This window comes from Rhinoderma darwinii, chromosome 5 (assembly GCF_050947455.1).
Source record: "Rhinoderma darwinii isolate aRhiDar2 chromosome 5, aRhiDar2.hap1, whole genome shotgun sequence".
In the NCBI taxonomy this organism is placed as follows: domain Eukaryota; kingdom Metazoa; phylum Chordata; class Amphibia; order Anura; family Rhinodermatidae; genus Rhinoderma; species Rhinoderma darwinii.
In genome coordinates, this window is record NC_134691.1 from 80,643,203 (window position 1) to 80,668,523 (window position 25,321).

Consider the following 25,321-nt stretch of genomic DNA (forward strand, 5'->3'; position numbering starts at 1 on the left):
GTTGGCATAGGCTTTTTTTTAACTGTATTGAATATCGTAGTCGACTACATTATTTAATAAAGGGGCATCCCACAAAACACATACCACACGGTATACTGGTTTTTAATAATGAAGGTTAATGGACAATTTTTGCCACTGTATGCCTATACAGTGCCGGGCTTCTGTCAGAGGTATATACACTGCAAGTGCACTGTTAACAGAACATTAAAGAGGTTTTCCATTTTTCTTATGCAACTTTCTAATATACAGTACTTTGTGCTTCCTCACCAATTTCAAGATGAATTCTTGTTTACATCCAAAAGCTGCAAACCATTCCTGCTCTCAGCTGAGAAGTAGTATCCAGTCCAGGCAAATGTCTATGATCTAAACAGGCTGAACTCCAGACTGATACATCTTCACTGATACTTTGTAGCAAACTGGACAGGACATATATTTGTTCAATATTTAGCTAACAAAAAAATGACAATTGTAGCAAACCCTACAGCTGTGAGAATAAGGCTGGATTCACACTGAGTTTTTTGCAGGAGGAAAATCTGCCTCAAAATTCTGTTTGGAATTTTCGCTGCGTTTTTTTGCTGCGTTTTTTGCCCGCGGCCATTGAGCTCTGCGGGCATAAAACGCTGCGAAATAAGCTTTCTCTGCTTCCCATTGATGTCAATAGGTCAGAGGCATAAACGCCCAAAGATAGGGCATGTCCCCTCCTTTTCCCCCGAGCCGGTTTTTCCGCTTGCAGGAAAAAAACGCCTCCGCCTCCCATTGAAATCAATGGGAGGCATTTTCGGCTGTTTTTTGGCACGTTTTGCGGCGCGGTTTCCTCATCAAAAAACTCGTCAAAAAACTCAGTGTGAACTCCCCCTTACAGTACAGAATGTGGTTCATATGAGTTTTTAGCCACAAGCAGCAAACAGTTCTTGAAAATGGTGACGAATGGAAACATAAAGTATATTAGAATATTGCAAAACTTCTAATTGTACAATGGTTAAACCTAAATTAACATAATATAGTATAAAACAAACGTATAATATAATATATGCAAAAACGTATGAACTGAAATTTGAAAATTAAGATGGAGGTAGAAAATCATTTTAGCCTTTAGATCTTACCATACACTATATAACTAACAGCACATTGGGCACTCTGGTATTTGCCTCATATTTTTACACATATTTGTATATATCGTTATCAAATGACATCAAATTGTGGCATGGTGTGCCAGATATATCAGTTTTCTGATGGGAGTACATAGAAAAATATGGTTTCGAACCAAAATCATATTTATAAAGTCCCGGTGCTACTTTTTCCGATACATACAAATGTGTCGGAAAAAGTCGGTGGGGCTTCAGAGTTGCACTAAGCATGACTATTTATGACATTTTCTGCCACTGTTCACTTATATGGCGCACGCTGTCCTCAAATAATTTTTTAAAGGAAATCTGTTGATATTGTTGCTATGGGGGAAGTTGAGCAATATGTTGGTTAATTTGGCAGATTATCAGCACCATTTTCAATGTCTTAGTACTTTTTTTTCCGTGGTAGAACATATTGATACATGAGTCCCGGTGAGTCTAGTAAGTGTGACATACAGTAGAGGCAAGTACCATCACAGATTGTATTTTTCCTCTTTGCATGGTGTCGCACTCACTACTGTATCATCTATAAATAAGATGTTCAGTATGAGGTAGTGGGTGACGGGTGTTAGTGACTATTTATAGATTTATGTGATCTAGCTGAGGTGTTAGCATAGAACAAACTGTACTAATATAGAATATAGCCAAGATAAATGCAAATTAACCTTTTAACACCGGCGTTTAGATTATGGTAATGATTAAGTATAAATATATAAGTAGTTCTCACTTCTTCACAATTACAGGGCAACATGTAAATGAGTGTTATATTATGTAAAGCATGATCTTTATTAATTAATGTCTTAAAAAAACAAGATTTATGGGGGGCGGAGCTAGCGGCGGACCTGAATGGACGTGTGCTGCTGAGCTCCGTAACTACCGACAGCTCATTTATCGCATAAGTCAGCGTGTTACAGCCAGCCATGGTCAAGATCGGCGGCAGTAAGTCCAGAGACGACCAGGATCCCCCCAGAACACTCGGGGCTCAAGGAAACATGGAGAAGTTTGTGAAAAGGGGGCCGGTGGGTGCAGGCGGACATGTGGCCAAGATGGCGCCGTCCTCCTCTCGCTCCCGGGAAGAAGACGTTGCAGGAGCAGCAGATGATAGCAGCGATGCAGGCAGCACTTCGACAGACTTGCCACTCACTAGAGACTTCTTCACAAAGGTACTTAATAAGGCTTTGGAGCCTTTGGTTAGAGATTTGGCAGACATCAAGCAAGATATGAGGCAAGTGGGGCAAAGGGTAGTGAAGCTGGAAGCTACTCAGGCGGCAATGCTGGATTTTAACACGGCAGTCACACAATGCTTCTCCTCGTGTCAAAAGCACTTTAATTCAGTATTCCGGGCCCTAGAAGACCAGGAGAATAGGAACCGCAGGAACAATCTGCGTTTTAGAGGGGTGCCGGAATCCATCACTGCGGATGCCCTTATGGAAACTATAAAGGGACTTTGCCGCTCGCTGATTGGCCCTAATACACATGCGGACATTGTTTTGGAGAGGGCCCACAGAGCTTTGTGCCCTAAACCAACTGCCTCAGACCCCCCGAGGGACGTAATATGCAGATTTCTGAATTACACGGATAAGGACGCGGTGCTGACTAAAGCAAGAAACACGGATGCCCTTACTTTACAAGGTTCTGTTATCTCTATATACCAAGATCTGGCATCTAGTACCCTTCAGAAACGTCATCATCTGAAGCCGCTTACTGATCATTTGAGGAATAAGAATGTCATGTATCGCTGGACATTCCCGTTTGGATTATCATTCTTCTATGAAGGTCGTCGTATGTTGGTCTCATCCGTGACAGATCTGGAGTCCGTATATGCGCACTTGGATATAGAACCACTGGATATAGAAGACTGGGATCCGGTCTTGGATTTGACGTCTCTCCCTGCTACAGCCCACTTGACACCATGGGAAGATGTTCCAGCTCCTAAACGTCAACGTAGCAAGAAGAAATCGGGACGTTTGGGCTCGCGTAGACTAGCAGGGGAAAGAGAGGAACTGCCTTGAATAACGGCGGGATGAAATGCTTTATCCCAATTTGTTCTTTATTTTGACCATGGCGTGGACTGCTATGGCTAGATGAGCTGATTGTGACGACATATGGTTAACTTACCAGATTCCCCCCGGTGGAAGGTTCTGTGTGAACCGTTATTGTTCTTGTTCTCAGTTGTGGGGTACTGTCCCCCGTCTTTGTTATTTTTGTTATCTATGTTATTTATGTTTGCTCTTCCCCTCCCTGTCCTGTCGTTGGTACTTTTCGTCCCACATGTGTGCCTTATCTATGGTCCCGTGGTACTATGGAGAATGTGGGCCGTATCTCTTGGCTCGCCGTCATACGGTAGCAGAAAGTTTATAAGCCGGGTACTTGCCTGTCTGATTTGGGGATGTGATAATGTAACATACCTCTGTAATGTAATATGGCTGCTCTGAAGATAGTATCTTATAATGTGAAGGGCTGCAACTCTCCCTCAAAGCGATGCCAAATTTTCTCTTTTATGAAGAAAGCAAAATGTGATGTCCTTATGTTGCAAGAAACACATTTTAAGAAGGATCATTATCCAAATCTTTCCTTTTCTCACTTTCCAGTATGGTTTCATTGTGGTAGCAATAGTGGGGCCTCCAGAGGGGTGAGTGTGGGTTTTGGAAAAAATGTGCCATTTGTCTGTGTATCTACCACTCTGGATCCAGAGGGCAGATTTATTATATTGAAAGGTAAGATAGGCACTCAATTTGTCACGTTTGTAAATCTATACGCTCCTAATGTTGGACAGGTATTGTGGTTGAGTAAGGTATTACTGGTAGTAGATTCCGTAGCAGAGGGTATGACTATTATAGGAGGGGACATCAACCTGGTTATGGATCCTTTAATGGATTCATCCGTTAAAAAATCGGCTTTATCATACAGAGCTCTGAGGAGAGTAAAAACTTATTTGGAGGACCGTGGCCTGGTTGATGTATGGCGATGTTTTCATCCCACGGAGGTGGATTACTCCTTCTATTCTCATGTGCATAATTCCTATCAAAGATTAGACCACTTTTTTCTGCACAAAAATTACCTTCAACATTGTAGTAACACAAGTATAGGCTCCAGAGTGCATTCAGATCACGCACCGGTTTTTCTGTCTTTACAGTTAGATAACACACAAAGCAGATCGCCACGGTGGAGGATTAATGACTCGGTACTAGGGCGAGGAGATGTAAAGGAGAATGTCAAACAAAAGTTGGAAGAGTATTTTAGACTAAATGCTTTACCAGACTCTTCCCCCCAGGTGGTTTGGGACGCTCACAAAGCTGTTGTTAGAGGGCACCTGATTAGCATATGTTCTCATATAAAAAAGGAAAGAGATAGAGAGGTAGAGGGACTTATGGCCCAGATCCAGAAATTGGAAAAAATTCATAAGCAGTCCCTGGCTAGCCGACATTTGACTGAACTAAACGACCTTAGATCCCAGCTTAAAAACTTACTTAACGCTTCGTCGGCTAAATATTTTGAGAAGTCCCGACAAAATTTTTACGCTCATGGTAACAAAGCCTCTAAATTCATATCCAAAAGGGTCAAACAGCGGCAGGTTAACAACCATGTCCATATGTTAAAGTCACCTGATGGCAGTTTGACTTACTCAGCTCCTAAAATAGCTTCTTTGTTTAGAGACTTTTATCATAATCTTTATAATTTGGAGAAATCACTGCCCTCGGAGTGTCTGGCAGAGAGACCTGGGCTCATATCCTCTTTTTTAGACTCTCTCTCTCTTCCGGTCATCTCCGAGACGCAGGGGGAAGTGTTAGCAGAACCATTTACTTTGGCTGAACTGGAGACAGCAGTAAAGCAGTCCCCAGCGGGAAAGTGCCCGGGGCCAGATGGTTTATCTATAGAATATTATAGATCCTTCGGAGAGATTCTCCTCCCTCGCTTACTATGCATTGCAAATCTTACCACTGAAGGAGTACCTCTATCTGTAGATATGTCAAGGGCATATATCTCCCTCATACCCAAAGAGGGGAAGGACCATACGATCTGTGCTAACTTCAGACCTATCTCACTTTTGAATACAGATCTGAAGCTGATAGCAAAGATGCTGGCATCTCGTTTAAAACTGATCCTCCCAGACATTATTTCACCAGATCAGGTTGGATTTGTAATGCAAAGAGAGGGTAAGGACAACTCTACGAGAGTACTACACTTATTACATCACGCACAAAAAAACAGGGTTCCAACAGTCCTTCTCAGCACGGATGCGGAGAAGGCCTTTGATAGGGTTAGTTGGAATTTTATGAGACAGACTATGAGGGCATTCCACCTCCCTACACCATTCATTAATGCGGTTTTTTCAATGTATGCATCCCCCTCGGCAGTTATTACTGTGAACGGGGCCCTGTCCTCCCCTTTTGAAATTAGCAATGGCACCCGGCAGGGGTGTCCCCTCTCCCCCCTGCTGTTTGTCATGGTGATGGAGACTTTGATGCAGTCTATACGGTTAAAGTCAGATATAGCGGGTATGTGGGTAGGGGGGGTGGAACATAAAGTAGCAGCTTACGCAGATGACTTGCTACTGATTGTCACGAACCCTATTATTGCACTCCCAAAAGTAAAAGAAGTATTGGACTCCTTTGGGTACATTTCCAATTTCTTGATTAACGCAAGTAAATCAAAAGCGATGGGGATAGCGGTGTCGCCAGAGTGTAGAGAAAAACTGAGGGCTAATTCGGACTTTGATTGGTCGTCACCCCATATATCTTATCTAGGGATAAAGATATGCGCAAACTGTGACGAGTTGTTCTCCTTGAACTTTTTACCACTCCTGTCCTCTTTACCAGACATGTTACAACGATTAGACTTGCCTTATTTATCTTGGTTTGGTAGAAAGAATATTGTTATGTCCTATGTCCTGCCTAAGCTTACTTATCTGATGCAAACATTGCCAGTAGCTATTCCTCGGCTATATTTCTCTCGTATTATCAGATTGTTTGCTAAGTTTATCTAGAAGGGGAAAAGGGCGCGTATCGCGAGAGTCATTCTGACTCGGCAAAAAAGAACAGGGGGTATTGGTTTCCCAGACCCAGAACAATATTATAGAGCAATTCATTTAGCTAGGGTGCTTGATTGGGTGCGAGCACCTAGACATAAACTGTGGGTGCCGTTGGAGAACGCACTCTCCCCGTCACCGCTCAGGACTCTAGTATTTCTAGACCCCTCTATGCTTTCGGATTGCGGGCCCTCGAATCCCTTTACACGGGCAACACTTTCAGTCTGGAAAGGGTTTGTAGCTAGCTCAGGGGGAATACAGCTACCATCTCCTCTGATAGAGGTAAGAGATATTATAGGGGCAGCCACAAAAGCAGTAAGGGATAGTGCTCCGTTACATGTTAGCAGCTCTCAGATGCCGCTGGCTCAGCTATTAGATGATGAGGGTTGTCTAATTTCCCATTCGGCTCTGCTGTCTAAATTATCGATTAACGAGGGGAACTTTTTACTTCTTGCATATATAAAGTCTGTTACTCTTACATGTTGTAGGTCCACCTCGTTTCACAGAGAAGTTAACTGGTTTGAAACATTATGTTCCCAGAATCGAACGCCGGTGAAGAGTATTTCTCAGATTTATAGAAGGATTTCTGTCCCTCTTGCAACTAGACCTCCATACTATATAGGATTGTGGGAAAGAGATCTGGGAAGGAAATTTTCTGAGGCCGAAATATCCCGAATATTGATAGCCCCACACAAAGAATCCAGATGCATTAAGATTCAGGAGAACAGTTATAAAATACTATCCCGTTGGTACAGGACTCCAGATAAGACCTGCATGTATAGTTCTATGCATCCAGATACGTGCTGGCGTTGCAAGAGGGACAGAGGCACTTTTTATCATGTGTGGTGGGAATGTGCTCCGCTGAAAGAATGGTGGGGGAAAATTTTCTCAATATGTAACTCTGTGTGTAAGGGAACAATCCCGGTATCACCGGAAATTGCGTTACTCTCTGGTGCAGATCCCTCAGTCCCGGTAGTCCCATCTGCTTTATTCAAATTACTGATAGTGGCGGCTAGGCTTTTAATACCCCTACACTGGCTAACAGATACAGTTCCATCCTTAGATCATTGGATTGCGAGGGTAGATCAGATCTATAGGTTTGAGGAGTTGTCTCATTGGAACTCACATTCGAGAGATAAATTTCTCAAGATATGGCATCCATGGAAAAAGTTCCGTAAATTTGTGTGACAGGATTTATTGTGAAGTAAGAGGTTAAAGTTATACCTTTGTAAGTGAAATGTAATGCTGGTCACTGATGTACCAATGACTTCCCTCCTTCCCCCCCCCCCCCCCCTTGGGTTATTACCCGGTTCAATTTCCTCTTTCATGTTCCCCCTCCCCTTTTATGGTCTGTAAAGTACTTAAAATATGGCATGTAATGTATTGCTTATTTGTGCAGACGTATATCCTCTGTATTGTTGAAAAATTTAATAAAAAATTTAAATATAAAAAAAAAACAAAAAAAAAAACAAGATTTATATAGGAGGAAACAGTCATTTCAAAACAAATCCGTATGTGTTTTATCCTTGTGATAGTGTGAAGTGACGTAACAAAGTGTAAATGTATTGACAGTATATGTTACAGCTATATACAAGAGGCTTTTCAGGAACAAAGCTACTTTTTTTTAGAGTATTCCAAAGTGCCTCATAGCATCTCAAAAGCATTAAGTGGAACATCTCTGTCATGATAATAACCTATGTGCTTAGCATATTAATGGCAGCCTTGTACGCATACAGATGTAAATGTTGCTGCTTAAAAAAACCTTAGACCACTTGAAAAATACACAATCTACTAATAACAGCAAGTAATGTGGACTAGGGCATTCATTCTAATGCATGGAGATGGAAACAAAAAGGAGGTAATGTGTAACTGAAGCAGGAGAGAACACCTCTGCTTGGGAAAGCCTTGCACTTGTTCACATTCACGCTCTTAGGCCTCATGCACACGACCGTATTTTTTCCCACCCGTAAATACTGCCGTAAATACGGGTCCGGTGTCACACGTATTCGACCCATTTTGCACCAGTATTTACGGACCCGTGCCCGTAAATATGGGTCCGTGTCACCCGTATTCCACCCGTATTTACGGGCACGTTTTTGGCGGCAAAATAGCACTGCACTAATCGGCAGCCCCTTCTCTCTATCAGTGCAGGATAGAGAGAAGGGACAGCCCTTTCTGTAATAAAAGTTAAAGAAATTCATACTTACCCGGCCGTTGTCTTGGTGACGCGTCCCTCTCTTCACATCCAGCCCGACATCCCTGGATGACGCGGCAGTCCATGTGACCGCTGCAGCCTGTGATTGACCTGTGATTGGCTGCAGCGGTCACATGGGCTGAAATGTCATCCAGGGACGGCCAGGACATCGGGCCGGATGTCGAGAGGGACGCGTCACCAAGGCAACGGCCGGGAGACCGGACTGGAGGAAGCAGGAAGTTCTCGGTAAGTATGAACGTCTTTTATTTTTATTTTTTACAGGTTTATTCTGATCGGTAGTCACTGTCCAGGGTGCTGAAAGAGTTACTGCCGATCAGTTAACTCTTTCAGCTCCCTGGACAGTGACTATTTACTGACGTCGCTTAGCAACGCTGCCGTAATGACGGGTGCACACATGTAGCCACCCGTCATTACGGGAGCTCCATAGACTTCTATGGACTGTCCGTGCCGTTATTACGGCCTGAAATAGGACATGTTCTATCTTTTTTAACAGCACGGGCACCTTCCCGTAAGAAAACGGGAAGGTACCCGTGGCCAATAGAAGTCTATGAGCCCGTTATTACGTGTCGTAATTACGACCCGTAATAATGGGAGTTTTTACGGTTGTGTGCATGAGGCCTTAAGGGAGTTTTACACTGGACGATTATCGGGCAGACGAGCGTCATAGAAAGGTGATAACTGCCCTGTGTAAACAGAGCAGTGATCAGCAGGTGAACGAGCAAACGCTCAACCATCTGTTTGTCGTATTGTTTAAACAAGATGCGCTGCTGACATGATAATAATGTATGGGGATGAGCGATTAGTGTAACGACCGCTCGTCCCCATCCATAGCTCCGGGTGACAGGAGCAAACGAGCGCTGATCAACGATGTCTCGTTGATCGTCGCTCGCTGCACCAGCCGATTATCGGCCGGTGTAAAAGGGCCTTAAACCTTCCCATCGGAGATGGGGAGCCCTGCACAAGTTCACACCTCACAGTGAGAATGGGGATAGAGACTCATAGCAATTGTACAACCTTGCTCTATAATATGTATACCCTTGGGCTGAGAAACTGTCCAACCTACTAGTAGATTTTATCTTTTTGACTAGACTAAGGACATACACCTCTTTGTCAGAAAATCACACTGGCATAAGCATTTTAGGATAGTCGAAAAAATAGAATGTCTCGAATGAAGGGATCCCACGAGATCTCCTACCGGATTTGAGAGTATTGCATGATCTGTTAGAGAGTGGTGAGAATGCACCTAGCAGGGCCCCTTTCACTACCCTTAGAAACAATAGTACAATAATGTCTTTACCAACATGGTAGTTTAGTTGTCACGGTCCAAGGGTATGTGAACTCACTAGGCCGCTCCGGCGTAGCAGAGTGGCAGCTGGCCAAACAACAGTCTATGCAAAGTCAAGTGTAAAGTCTTTAGTACAAGACTACCTGTAAGAGTCCAGACAGACACAAGGTGTAACAGAGGCTTTGGCACAGATGAAGCTTGACGTGGCAGATGATACCAGACATGGCAGATGACACCAGACGTGGCAGGTGACACCAGACATGGCAGATGATACCAGATGTGCCAGATGACACCAGACGTGGCAGATGACACCAGACACGCAAGATGACACCAGACGTGGCAGATGACACCAGATGTGGCAGATAACATACTCGACTCCAACTAAAGGCTTTGGCTTTGAAACAAACACAGCAACAGGATACAAGAAGCAGGAAACAACTAAGGGACCATTTGCAATACGAACATGGGTAGACAACAACAACGCTCAGGCAAGGAGTGGAAGGAACCCTCTTTATAGTCCAGGATGATCTGGAGATTGGTTAGGGAACTTTTTGTATGTGCGCGCGCTGGCCCTTAAATTCCGCGAACTAGCGTGGAGACAGACCAGAGCAGGACGGCTGTGTGAGCTGGCGTCTCCGAGGAGGGAGACGCTGGCAGGAACCCAGGCGTCTGTGGTCATGGCCATCCAAAGGTGGGGGAATGCGGTGGTCCCCATCTGCAACAGTTACAGTGTTTAAAGGGTAACTAAACTTTTAAAAAACTTTTGACATGTCTTGGTGAAATGTCAGAAGTTTTGATCAGTGGGGGTACAAGCACGGAGAGTCCCACCGATCACTAAAATGTAGCGGCAGAAGCACCGATTTGGCATGTCAAAAGTTTTTTAAACATTTTGTTATACTTTATAGATCTAGAATCTTAAGACAGTCAACCAGTAAGATTACATCTTACGAGGGAAGAATATACAGCACTCACTGCACTCCAGAAGAGCAACTCAATCGTTATCAAACCATATGATAAAGGTGGTAATACTGTCAAACTTAACACCACTTTGCAAGAACAGATGTGTGAGGCCCTTCTGAAGGGCAGAGAGTGCTATGAAATATTGTACACAACCCCACTGAGGAATATCGTAATAAAATAAAAGAGCTACTTCTTATAGCAAAGAAAGTTGTACTAATTGTAAAGAGAAATTTAATTTCTTGATACCAGTACACCCATGGACTGCCACCTTTTACAGTTTATCAAAACTGCATAATGAACTTAAGGGTAGGCCAATAGCCTCTGCGGTGAAGATCCTGTGTCAAAATATAGGTATATACAATTAGGTCCAGTATTATTTGGACAGTGACACAAGTTTTGACATTTTAGCTGTTTACCAAAACATATTGAATATACAGTTATATAATCAATATGGGCTTAAAGTGCAGACTCTCAACTTAAATTTGAGGGTGTTCACATCCTAATTTGAGGGAGGGTTTAGGAATTACAGCTCTTTAATATGTAGCTGCCTCTTTTTGAAGGGACCAAAGGTAATTGGACAATTATCTCAAAAGCTATTTAATGGCCTGCATGGGCTATTCTCTCGTTAATCCATCATCAATTAAGCAGGTAAAAGGTCTGGAGTTGATTCCATGTGTGGCATTTGCATTTGGAAGCTGTTGTGTGAACACACAACATACGGTCTAAGGAGCTCTCAATGCGAGTGAAACAGACCGTTGTTAGGCTGAAAAAAACGAAGAAATCCATCAGAGCGATAGCACAAGTGTTAGGGGTGCCCAAAGCAACAGTTTGGTACATTGTTGAAAAAAAGAGAGCACTGGTGATCCCGTGAACTCCAAAAGGCCTGGGCGTCCACGGAAGACAACAGTGGTGGATAATCGCAGAATCCTTTCCATGGTGAAGAAAAACTCCTTCACAACATTTACCCACGTGAAGAACACTCTCCTGGAAGTAGGTGTATCAGTATCTAAGTCTACCATAAAGAGAAGACTCCATGAGAGCAAATACAGAGCATTCACCACAAGGTGCAAACCATTAATCAGCCTCAAAAATAGAAAGGCCAGATTAGACTTTGCCAAACAACATGCAAAGAAGCCGCCCAGTTCTGGAACAGCATTCTTTGGACAGATGAAACTAAGATCAACCTGTACCAGAATGATGGGAGGAAGAAAGTATGGAGAAGGCTTGGAACAGCTCATGATCCAAAGCACACCACATCCTCTGTAAAACATGGTGGAGGCAGTGTGATGGCATGGGCATGCCTGGCTGCCAAAGGCACTGGGTCACTAGTGTTTATTGATGATGAGACTGAAGACAGAAGCGGCCAGATGAATTCTGAAGTGTTCAGGGATTTACTTTCTGCTCAGATTCAACCAAATGCAGCAAGGTTGATTGGACGTCGCTTCACAGGACAGATGGACAATGACACACAATATACTGCGAAACCAACCCAGGAGTTTTTTTTTAAGGCAAAATGGAATATTCTGCAATGGCCAAGTCAATCACCAGATCTCAACCCGATCGAGCTGCATTTCACTTGCTTAAAACAAAACTTAAGGCAGAAAGAGCCACAAACAAGCAACAACTGAAGACAGCTGCAGTAAAGGCCGAGCAAAGCATCACAAAGGAGGAAACCCAGCGTTTGGTGATGTCCATGGGTTCCAGACTTCAGGCAGTCATTGCCTGCAAAGGATTCTCTACAAAGTATTAAAAAAACCATTTTATTTATGGTAATGTTAATTTGTCCAAATACTTTTGAGCCCCTGAAATGAGGAGGTTGTGTAGAAAAATGGTTGCAATTCCTAAACGTTTCACAGGATATTTTTGTTCAACCCCTTGAAATAAACCTGAAAGTCAACACTTCAATTGCATCTCAGTTGTTTCATTTAAAATCCAATATGGTGGCATGCAGAGCCCAAATCATGGAGGTTGTGTCACTGTCCAAATAATTCTGGACCTAACTGTACATCGACCATTTATTAGCTCCATTTGTAACCACACTTCCCTTCCCTTATCAGGGACACAATGAATCTTTTGAAATGCCTAGAACACATTTCCATTAGTGCGGATTCCCAACTTGCCAGCATAGGCGTTATATTCTTCGATTCCACATGAATGTGGACTAAAAGCTGTAGAATACTTCCTGCAAAGCAGGGGTTGCCAGTACTATGCCCACAGCCAAGTAGTCCTCCAATTCTTCAAATTCAGTCGTAATATGGAGTGTGCATAATCCCTACAGGTCTCTGCTTCATGAGCTCAATTTCATTGGCCAAAAGTTAGCATAGGACTTACCCTGTTGTGGATGTACAAGGCTGAGACACCATAAGTGTTGTACGGCCAGCTTATGAGCTCAGTATTTCAATTAATATAAAGTATTGTAGAATGTACCTAGGGAGAAGTCATTTGTCCTAGGACTTGTTAGAAGAGATTAAGATCTGCTAATGTATTTGAAGACTATAATTAACAATATTTATTAATGTATGCAAATTCAGTTGGAGCCTCGTGGCTAAGCATTATATTTCAATTGTTATAAATTGTTTGTTTGCTAATACAGTTAATGCCATGGAGCGCAACTACCCCATAGCAAAGCCAGGAATGGGCCTCCACAACTCACCAACAGTAATGTAGAAGTGAAGCAGTAAAAGTAATGTCATATAGCAGATCTACTACACATAGGACAACACACATAGAATTAGAAGAAAACAGAAAGCCACCAACTGGTTTTTAAACCACTAAAACAAAATATGTCCCTGCACTTTAATGGGGCCCCACAGGCCCCGGGCCCCATGGCAGCTGCTTTAGCTACATCTATGAGCTCAAGTCATCCATCAAATGTCAATGTCTTTTTAATCTATATTTAATTGTTTGTTATAGTTTTATAGAAGAGGTTTAATAGAATTGTATAATGGCTATATAGCACTTAAATATTCTGTATGTCCTACCTGTTGTCAGCTGTTTTGCAGTTAGTTGTAGATCATATTGACACTTACAAAATACTAGACGAAGTGCACCTGAGCGAACACATAACACAGATTAACTTTTTTATTTTTCCGTCGATATAGTCCTATGAGGGCTTGATTCTTGCGGGACGAGTTGTAGTTTTTCGTAGCACCATTTATTGTCCATACAATGTACTAGGATACGGTAAAAAAATTATTTGTGTGGTTGAAAATGTAAAAAACACCGATTCCTCCATTGTTTTTTGCGCATCGTTTTTACGAAATTCACTGCGCAATTAAAACAACATGTTAACTTTATTCTGTGGGTCAATACGATTACGGCGATACCAAATATATATAGTTTTTTCTATATTTTACTACAAGTAAAAATCTAAGTGTAAAAAATTAAATTAATTTTGTGTCGCCAAATTCCGAGAGCCATAACTTTTTTATGTTTCCATCTATTAAATAGTATGAGGACTTATTTTTTTGCGGGATAAGCTTTAGTTTTTAATTATGTCATTTTGACCAAAAAATAGAGATTCTGGTGTTTACATTGTTGTTTTTTTTTTTACAGTGTTCACCGTGCGGGTTAAGTAATGATATATTGTAATAGTTCAGACTTTTACAGACGCGGCAATACCAATTATGTATATATTTTTATTTGTTTTACTATGTTCTAGGGGGAAAATTGTAAAAGGGGGGTTTTTGAACTTTTAATTAAAAATTTTTTTTTACATTAAAAAAAACCCCTTTATTTTACAAATTTGTACTTTTTTTATTAGTCCCCCTAGGGGACTTCAACCAGCGATCGTTAGATCGCTTGCATGATATACTGCAATACTAATGTGTTGCAGTATATTGTGATTCTGACAGGCTCTAATAGGAGCACAAAGATGGCGGACCTGGGAGCCTTACCAACCATCGCCCCCCCGCAATTGCGTTGCGGGGGGTGTGATGAGCTGTTAGAGTGGGTCGCCCCCTCTTTCTAACAATTTAAATGCTGCGGTCGCTATTGACCGCGGCATTTAACGAGTTAAACGAGTGGGATCGCGCTCAAGCGCGATCCCGCTGATTACTCTGAAGTGGCGGCTGTAACATACAGCTGACACCAGCATTATATGGAGCATGTTCACTACATGAGCCCATTACATACTTCCCTTACCCAACTTTGGCGTATGGATACGTCAAATGTCAGGAAGGGGTTAATGTAGATCAACTATAAAAGCTAAATAACAATAATTATCAATACAATTGATTAACTATGGGCGCTGTTACTATTTCCTTGTATAAATGTAGTAATAAATAAGAAAAACTGATGAATTTACTCGGGTACCTGTTATTCAATATTAGATATTATTTAAGAATTGCAGAAATACACAATAAAAGGGAACTCCTAAAAAGGGGGAAGGGGAACACTTTTTCATATTGCTGGAATTTTTAGTGGAGTTCATTTACAACAAGTAAAACTGCAGAGCAGAATCCTGTTTGCTTACATCATACACCTTGATGCACCGTGATTTGAGCCATTGTGTGTAGTTTTCCAGCAAAGTTATTGAATTTATGGTGAAAGATAGTGTTTGTTCTACCAAGGTCATTGTAGGTCTCTGAAAGATCATATTTTTGCTGACTGGCTAAAGAACAAGGCACAATATAATCAGTAATGTGTAGAACCTGGTGTCAAGTTTTATGTGAGTGTAATATTAACTATTTAATATTGCTATGTATTTCCTTTTTAGCTTCTACTTTGTAGATGCTTGAGCTGGTTATGCATTTCCTTGCCATTACCATGAGGTCATCGCTGCAAATCCAATTTTTTGCTTGAATTCCCGACTGTAAATCTCTCATATACCCAGGTAACACAAGAAAGAATTTGCGAACACCGTAAAGCAATTATAAACTGAACATGCTTTAGAACAGAGGACCAGTAATGGACTGGGATTTCCAGAAGAAATGATTCTGAGGACCCAGCCTCCATCTATATAGAATATGTCCATACCCACATTTAATTGCGTGTAAACTTTGTTGTTAGCATTGCACATGCAGAACTTCCCAGGCGGTAGCTGTACTCATTGAGCTACTGGACCTGCTAGACAGCTCCTTTGTGAATATATTGACTAGGTTTCTTGCCAATTGATATTCCTTGTCTTGATTACCTAATAAGTCTCACCATTTTGGATTCCTATATTTGTCTAACCCTTGACTGCCAGACTATTGGAGTCTTAATGGCTTGGTCACATACAATACTGGGTCAGGCAAAGGCAGTCCATCTATCGAGGCAACGATCAACGGTCTCTCCAGCAAAAAAGTAGGCAATTGAAGAAGATCCACAAGATTTTGGCAGATGAAATTGGCTGCGGAGCCGGAGTCCAGGTAGGCAGAGACTGGATGAGGTCTCACCCCAGCGACGAGGGTGAAAGGAATAAACAGCTTGGAAGATAATTCTCTATTAAGTGCAGTAGCGCCCAGGGTTGTCTCTCCAACCAATCCCAGGCATTGGGGTTTCCTTGGCCTCTGGGAACACAAACGGACGACATGGCCAGCGAGGCCGCAATATAAGCAGAGTCCAGAAGTGCGCCTGCGCTGTTTTTCTTGAACGGACAGTTTAAGCCGATCCACCTGCATCGGAACCTCGGGCACAGTAGAAGAACAAGGCAAGAGGGGTTGCTGGAAGTTGGGCGCCAGTCTAGGAAGCCGTTTCTCCTGTAGAGTCTCTTGAGATCTCTCTCTGAGCCTTATGTCCACACGGGGAGCCAGTAGAATCAGGTCATCCAGGGCAGCTGGGAGATCTCCAGCAGCCAGTTCGTCCTTGATCTCAGGTGACAGGCCATGCCAGAAGGATGCTACCAAGGCCTCATTGTTCCAGGAGAATTCTCCTGCCAGATTCCGGAGCTGGATGGTGTATTCGCCCACGGAGGCGTCCTCCTGACACAGGTTAAAGATAGCAGTGGCTGCCGACGCGGCTCGTCCAGGCTGCTCAAATACGGAACGGAACAACCGCACAAACCCCTGGAAGTCTCGGGTCCCTGTCGTTCCCAGATTGGATTCGCAAATGGCAGGGCCTTGCTGGCGAGTAGAGATATAATGAAGGCGATCCTGGCTCCGTCCAAAGGAAATGCTCGGGCGTGCAGAGTGAAGTGGATTTGGCATTGATTCAGAATCCCCCTGCACGAACTTGCGTCTCCATGGAACCGAGGTGGCAATGGCAGCGAGAACCAAGGGTCCGTACTGGGACTGCCAGGAGGTGTAGCAGGAGGGTCGATCGGAGGAGCTTGAATAGGAGTGGTGCCATGGAGTCTGCTGTGCCATGGAGTCTACTGCCACAAAGAGTTGATCCTGTCGTGTTTACAGATCCTGCAGGTCCGCCTGCATGGCTTGGGAGGATGACAGGCTCTTGACTTGGCCAGTGGGGTCCATGGCCTGAGCGTACTGTCACGGCGTGGGGTGTGGACCAACTGGGCCGTACCGCATAGAGGGGTAGCAGCTGGCCAACAAGGTACAAAACAATGTCTGTAGTTCAGAACGTGTACCTGAGGCAATGTAGACAGTAGCGGAAGCACGACTTGACTTTCACAGCAGGTGACACCCTGGATGCAGCTGAAGACACGACTTGACTTTATCAGCAGGTGACACCGTGGATGAAGCGGAGGACTCGACTTGACTGTAGATACGATAGCACGGGATACAGGGTACAGGCAGCAGGAACGGGTAACACTGGGAACTGGAAAACACTGGGAGACCATTTGCAAGACAAACTTATGTATACAACAACGCTCAGACAAGGAACCAGTGGGCAGAGCCCCTTATTATAGTCCAGCAGCCATTTGGGCTAATAATTGATGGGTGACAGCTGGACGCGTACTGGCACTTGGACGCGTACTGGCACCTGCGTGAATCAGTCCGAAGACCCGGAAGTGAGTGCCGGCGTCTCCCTGGAGGGAGCTGACGCCGTGAAGAGAGATGTCCATGGCCGGAGCTGTCAAGGAGTAATGCTGAACGACGACCCCCGACAATAGACGTTACAGTATCCCCCCCCCTCTTACGCCCCCTCCTCTTAGGGCCAGAGCGGGAAAGAAATTTCTTCACGAGGACAGGAGCATCGATGTCCTCCTCTGGCTCCCAAGACCTCTCCTCTGGACCAAATCCCCTCCAATCCACCAAGTAAAACGTCCTTCCTCCTACTTTCTTGGGGGCCAGGATCTCCCTCACTCAGAAAGTTCCGGATGAACTGCCAGGAGCCACAGCGGAACTAAGAGTCCTGGAGTAGCGGTTCAGGACCACGGGTTTCAGCAAGGAGACGTGGAAGGAGTTAGAGATCTTGAGGGTAGGGGGCAGTCGAAGCTTGTACGACACAGGATTGATCTGTAGTAGAATCTTGAAGGGTCCAAGGAACAAGGGGGCAAACTTGCAAGATGGCACCCTCAGCTGGATATTCCTGGAAGACAGCCAGACCTTTGTACCTGGAAGAAACTGGAGAGGTTCTCGTCTTCTAGTGTCTGCCTTTCTCTTAATGCGGTCCACCGCCAGCAGAAGATCGTGTCCGCTGCCATATCTGCAGAAAGTTCCTGAAGGTAGAGTCGGCTGCAGGCCCCTGTGACATAGTAGAGCCAGGCAGGGGTATTCGAGGATGTTGGCCGTAGACTATGAAGAACGGATTGGTGGTGGTGGACTCACTGGTATGGTTATTATAAGAGAACTCAGCCCACGGGAGCAGCTGCACCCAGTCATCATGTCAACTGGAGACAAAGTGCCGCAGATAGTTCTCCATAATTTAGTTAATCCTTTCAACTTGTCCAGTGGACTGAGGATGGTAAGCTGAAGAGAAGTCCAATTTTACACCGAGTAGGCCGCAGAGTGCTCTCCAGAACTTTGAGGTGAACTGGACCCCTCGATCCAAGAAAATATGCAGGGGTAATCCGTGCAGACGGAAGATGTGTTGCATGAAGAGATCAGCCAGTCGAGCAGCAGAAGGCAGGCCAGTCAGAGAAACAAAATGAGCCATTTTAGAAAAACGATCCACCACCACCGAGATCACACTGCATCCCGCAGAGAGAGGCAGATCTGTGACAAAGTCCATAGCAATATGCCGCTAGGGGGCATCGGGCACAGACAGTGGTTGGTGCAGACCGGCTAGTCAGGAGTGGGGAACTTTGTTTGCTGCACACACCGTACAGGAGGAGACAAAGTCCATGACGTCTTGGGGCAGCGTGGGCCACTTGAACTGGTGGGCAATTTGGTCTCGGGTCTTACGGGCACCCGCGTGACCTGCCAGCTTGGAACTGTGACCCCAGCGAAGGATTCTTCCTCTGTCTGCCAGACGTACAAAAGTTTTTCCCGGAGGAATGTCTCTAACCTGCAGAGGGTTAACAGAGTAGATGCAGGAAGGATCGATAATATTCTGTGGGGACTCCATAGTGTCCTCTTTCTCAAATGACCTAGACAAGGCATCAGTCCTCACATTCTTGTTGGCAGGTCGGTAGTGGAGTTCGAACCGTAACCGTGCAAAAAACAATGACCACCTGGCTTGACGAGGATTCAGCCGTTGAGCCGTCTGTAGGTAGGTCATGTTCTTGTGATCCGTGAAGACCAGGATAGGATGAGCTGCGCCTTCGAGTAGGTGTCTCCACTCCTGCAGAGCCAGCTTGATGGCCAGTAACTCCCGATCTCCAATCGAGTAGTAGAGCTCTGTGGAAGAATACAGCTTGAAGTAGTAACCACATACCACCGTCTTGCCTTTCGAACCTCTCTGGAACAATAGTGAACCAGCACCAACAAAGGAGGCATCCATCTCTAATTAAAACTGTAAGGATACATCAGGATGATGAAGAATAGAGGCTAACGTGAAGGCCTTTTTAAGGTTTTAAATGTGACTTCCGCCTCTGGAGTCCATACCTTGGCATTCATACTCTTTTTAGTGAGGGTGGAGATGGGAGCTGTCAAAGAAGAGAAGTTGGGAATGAACAGTCTGTAGAAGTTGGCGAATCCCAGGAAGCGTTGTATGGCCCTTAAGCCTTGGGGACGTGACCACTCCAGGACAGCCTTGACCTTCCCAGGGTCCATTTTGAGACCCTGATCAGAGATGATTTAGCCCAGGAAGGGTAGAGACTTCTATTGGAACACGCACTTCTCCAACTTGGCGTAAAGATGATTCTCCCTTAATCGAAGCAACACCTGGCGGACATGACCCTGATGAGTCACAAGATCTGGGGAAAAAATCAAGATATCATCGAGATACACTACAACACAGACATAGAGGAGATCACGAAAAATGTCATTCACAAATTCTTGAAATACTGCGGGAGCGTTACACAGGCATGACCAAATATTCGTAGTGTCCATCACGTGTGTTAAATGCAGTCTTCCACTCGTCACCCTGATGGATCCGGATTAGATTGTAAGCCCCCCGCAGGTCAAGCTTGGAAAATTTTTTTGCCCCCGTATACGATCAAAGAGTTCGGAAATCAACGGCAAATGGTACCTGTTCTTCACCATGATCTGGTTGAGGTAGTCAATGCATGGTCGAAGAGATCCATCCTTCCTTTCGACAAAGAAAAACACAGCTCCGGCCGGGGATGAAAACTTTCGTATGAAGCCCCTCTCCAGATTCTCTTTAATGTAGGCCGACATAGACTGGGTCTCTGGCAAGGAGAGAGGGTATACTCTACCGCGAGGAGGGGACGAATCAGGAACCAAGTCGATAGGACAATCGTATTCTCGATGTGGTGGCAATATCTCTGCCTCCTTTTTGTTGAAGACATCAGCGAACTGAGAGTAACAAGGAGGCAACCCTGCCAATGACTGATGCGGAGAAGGCTGGAATGGATGGACATGCCCCAGACATGCCCCACTGGAGAACCTCTCTGGAGTTCTAATCCTGGACTGGGGCATGAAGACGGCGCCAAGGCAAACCCAGCAGCACGGAGTTGACGGCCTTGGACAGGACATACAGGGAGATGAGCTCAGAATGAAGAGCTCCCACTTGGAGTCTTAATGGCTTGGTCACATACAATACTGGGTCAGGCAAAGGCAGTCCATCTATCGAGGCAACGATCAACGGTCTCTCCAGCAAAAAAGTAGGCAATTGAAGAAGATCCACAAGATTTTGGCAGATGAAATTGGCTGCGGAGCCGGAGTCCAGGTAGGCAGAGACTGGATGAGGTCTCACCCCAGCGACGAGGGTGAAAGGAATAAACAGCTTGGAAGATAATTCTCTATTAAGTGCAGTAGCGCCCAGGGTTGTCTCTCCAACCAATCCCAGGCATTGGGGTTTCCTTGGCCTCTGGGAACACAAACGGACGACATGGCCAGCGAGGCCGCAATATAAGCAGAGTCCAGAAGTGCGCCTGCGCTGTTTTTCTTGAATGGACAGTTTAAGCCGATCCACCTGCATCGGAACCTCGGGCACAGTAGAAGAACAAGGCAAGAGGGGTTGCTGGAAGTTGGGCGCCAGTCTAGGAAGCCGTTTCTCCTGTAGAATCTCTTGAGATCTCTCTCTGAGCCTTATGTCCACACGGGGAGCAAGTAGAATCAGATCATCCAGGGCAGCTGGGAGATCTCCAGCAGCCAGTTCGTCCTTGATCTCAGGTGACAGGCCATGCCAGAAGGATGCTACCAAGGCCTCATTGTTCCAGGAGAATTCTCCTGCCAGATTCCGGAGCTGGATGGTGTATTCGCCCACGGAGGCGTCCTCCTGACACAGGTTAAAGATAGCAGTGGCTGCCGACGCGGCTCGTCCAGGCTGCTCAAATACGGAACGGAACAACCGCACAAACCCCTGGAAGTCTCGGGTCTCGGGTCCCTGTCGTTCCCAGATTGGATTCGCAAATGGCAGGGCCTTGCTGGCGAGTAGAGATATAATGAAGGCGATCCTGGCTCCGTCCAAAGGAAATGCTCGGGCGTGCAGAGTGAAGTGGATTTGGCATTGATTCAGAATCCCCCTGCACGAACTTGCGTCTCCATGGAACCGAGGTGGCAATGGCAGTGAGAACCAGGGGTCCGTACTGGGACTGCCAGGAGGTGTAGCAGGAGGGTCGATCGGAGGAGCTTGAATAGGAGTGGTGCCATGGAGTCTGCTGTGCCATGGAGTCTACTGCCACAAAGAGTTGATCCTGTCGTGTTTACAGATCCTGCAGGTCCGCCTGCATGGCTTGGGAGGATGACAGGCTCTTGACTTGGCCAGTGGGGTCCATGGCCTGAGCGTACTGTCACGGCGTGGGGTGTGGACCAACTGGGCCGTACCGCATAGAGGGGTAGCAGCTGGCCAACAAGGTACAAAACAATGTCTATAGTTCAGAACGTGTACCTGAGGCAATGTAGACAGTAGCGGAAGCACGACTTGACTTTCACAGCAGGTGACACCCTGGATGCAGCTGAAGACACGACTTGACTTTATCAGCAGGTGACACCGTGGATGAAGCGGAGGACTCGACTTGACTGTAGATACGATAGCACGGGATACAGGGTACAGGCAGCAGGAACGGGTAACACTGGGAACTGGAAAACACTGGCAGACCATTTGCAAGACAAACTTAGGTATACAACAACACTCAGGCAAGGAACCAGCAGCCATTTGGGCTAATAATTGCTGAGTGACAGCTGGACGCGTACTGGCCCTTTAAGGCCGTACACGAGGGCGCCCTGCGGGAATCAGTCTGAGGACCCGGAAGTGAGTGCCGGCGTCTCCCTGGAGGGAGCTGACGCCGTGAAGAGAGATGACCATGGCCGGAGCTGTCAAGGGATAAGTCTGAACGACGACCACCGGCCATAGACGTTACACGTGCACAGTAGTATGTTTAGCTGCCCAGAGCCTGGGAGCCACACGCCGAGGCCACTTGTTGGGGAGCATGGCTTTAGAAAATAGCACAGACAAGCTCCTTCACATTTGAAAAAGTGTTTGTTGAATATCCTTACAGTGGTGTATTGTTATCTTTGAGACATACAGTGGATATAAAAAGTACACACACCACTGTTAAATTGCCAGTTTTTGTGATGTTACAGAGTCAGTACAAGGTGAATCATTTCAGAACTTTTTCCACCTTTAATGTGACACATAATCTGTACAATTCCATTGAAGAACAAACTGAAATCATTTAGAGGGGAAAAATAAAAACAAAAAGAATGTGGTTACATAAGTGTGAACACCCTCTTATTATTGGGGATGTGGTTGTGTTCAGAATTAGCCAATCACATTTAAACTCATGTTAAATAGTAGTCAGTACACAGCTGCCATTATTTAAAGTGATTCTGAGTAACCCCATATAAAGTTCAGCTATTCTATTAGGATTTTCCTGCCATTTTCTTTGTTGCATGTGACAGCAAAAGCCGTGGTCCGTAAACATCTTACAACACATCAAAGGGATCTGATTGTTGAAAGGCATCAGTCAGGAGAAGGGTACCAAAGAATTTCCAGGGCATTAGATATACCATGGAACACAGTGAAGTCGGTCATCAAGAAGTGAATTACATTTGGCACAACAGTGACATTACCAAGAACTGGAAGTCTCTCAAAACTTGATGAAAAGAAAAGATGAAAATTGGTTCAGGAGGTTACCAAGAGGCTTACCGCAACAATAAAGGAGCTGCAGGACTTTCTGGCAGGTATTGGTCGTGTAGTGCATGTGACAACAATCTACCGTTTTCTTCGTATGTATGGGCTGTGGGGTAGGGTGGCAAGACGGAACTCTGCCAAAAGCATGTGGGAAAACGTGTTATGGTCTGATGAGATGAAGGTTGAAATTTTTAACCATAATTCCAAAAAGTATGTTTGGTGCAAAGCCAACACTGCACATTACCAAAAGAACACCATACCCACAGTGAAGAATGGTGGAGGCAGCATTATGCTTTGGGGCTGTTTTTCTGCTGCTGGAACTGGGGCTCTAGTCAAGGTGAAGGGAATAATGAAAAGTTCCAAATATCAGTCAATATTGGCACAAAACCTGCAGACCTCTGCTAAAAAGCTGATTTATGAAGAGGAATTTCCACTTTCAGCACGACAATGACCCAAAGCATACCTCCAAATCAACAAAAGAATAGCTTCACCAGAAGAAGATCAGCCAGAGCCCAGACCTGAATCCAATTGAAAATCTGTGGGGTGACCTGATGAGGGCTGTACACAGGTGATGCCCTCGCAATCTGACAGATTTGGAGCGCTTTTGCAAGGTAGAGTGGGCAACAAGTGCCAGGTCAAGATGTGCCTTGCTGATAGACTTATACCCAAAAAGACTGAATGCTGTCATAAAGTCAAAGGGTAATTCAACAAAGTATTAGTTTAAGGGTGTGCATATTAATGCAGCCACATTATTTATTTATTTTATTTTTCCACCTTAAAAGATTTCAGTTTGTTTTTCAATAAAATTGTACAGATTATGGGTCACATTAAAGGTGGAAAAAGTTCTGAAATTACTCATCTTGTACTGACTTTGTAACATGTCAAAAACCTGGCATTTTAACAGGGGTGTGTAGACTTTTTATATCCACTGTAGATCTACAGCTTGTTGTTTTAGAGTAATAAAGTGGGTTGTAAATGTTCCAACTCCATCAAACGGACTCAGATTTCATATACTAGTATATCTACAATGAAAAAACAGTGAATCACGTACATTTGTAACCTATTTTACATTAATGTTGAATTTCATATCAAAGTTAGATTTTATTACATTTCAAAGACTCATTCCAGCAATGTTCTGTCAATTACAGATGTTCTTGACAATTTGAGATCATCCTTGATTACTGTAAATGTATTATCCTCATATCCACTTCTAGGTGTCAATGTATATTTCCGGAATGGGCAGAGTATATGTTATCATAGTCTAAGACTTAATATCTTGCAACCTTGTCCTGTTGTGCACAGTTGATGGCGTCCCTTGTTTCTCTCTGGGTATAATGATCTGCATAATACTGCAGGTTATGTGCGCTTTGTCCTGAAATACCTCTTTAAGCTGTTACTTCTCAGGATAGAAATCCTTCTAATTTGTCTCAATAGTGAACCAGATTAGACTAGTTGAGATTATCCTGCAAGACACGGAAGTTGTAACCTCTGGCTAAGTATAAATGCCTTATTTACAGTGCTTGTCACCTCAGTAGCTACAGAATTACCGTCCAAACACTGCCCCGAATCGCAGTGCAGACCTTTAAGATCTGCTCAACTACTGTGATGGTTCAACCAACATGATACCATAAATACATCAAATCTGGGAAAAACCTAAACTAAAATTCATGTCCAAGTACACCAAAAAATGGTCTTCGTCACTAAAGTGGATTCCATTGCCAAAGTGGATATAGAATCATCACAATTCACATAGATATAATTGATTCTTATGAAAATGTATATATTCTAAATTCTTGGAAAATTCAATCTCTACCTGCTGAACTTAGAACCGGAGACATATGAGATAAAGTTTAGAATGTTGAGGATAGAACACTGGAAAGTCGGGATACTTACCTGCCGACAGTCATCTAATTCTTCATAGATATTGCCAATGATCATTTATCCACTCCTTATGAATTTATATAAATTAATGGATCACAGGACATATACATTGGCCTCTGCTCTTTGCTTTTTTAAACAAATGGACCTCAATTATGAGATACAATCTCCGAAGCAAATTCTTTGATAGGTCTCTAGGAGCAATTTAAGGTGCATGATCACATTCCTATTAAGAAAAATAATGCTATTGGGAAAATGCTAATGGAAAAATTATATAAAGGGATGTAGCTATAGGGGTGCAG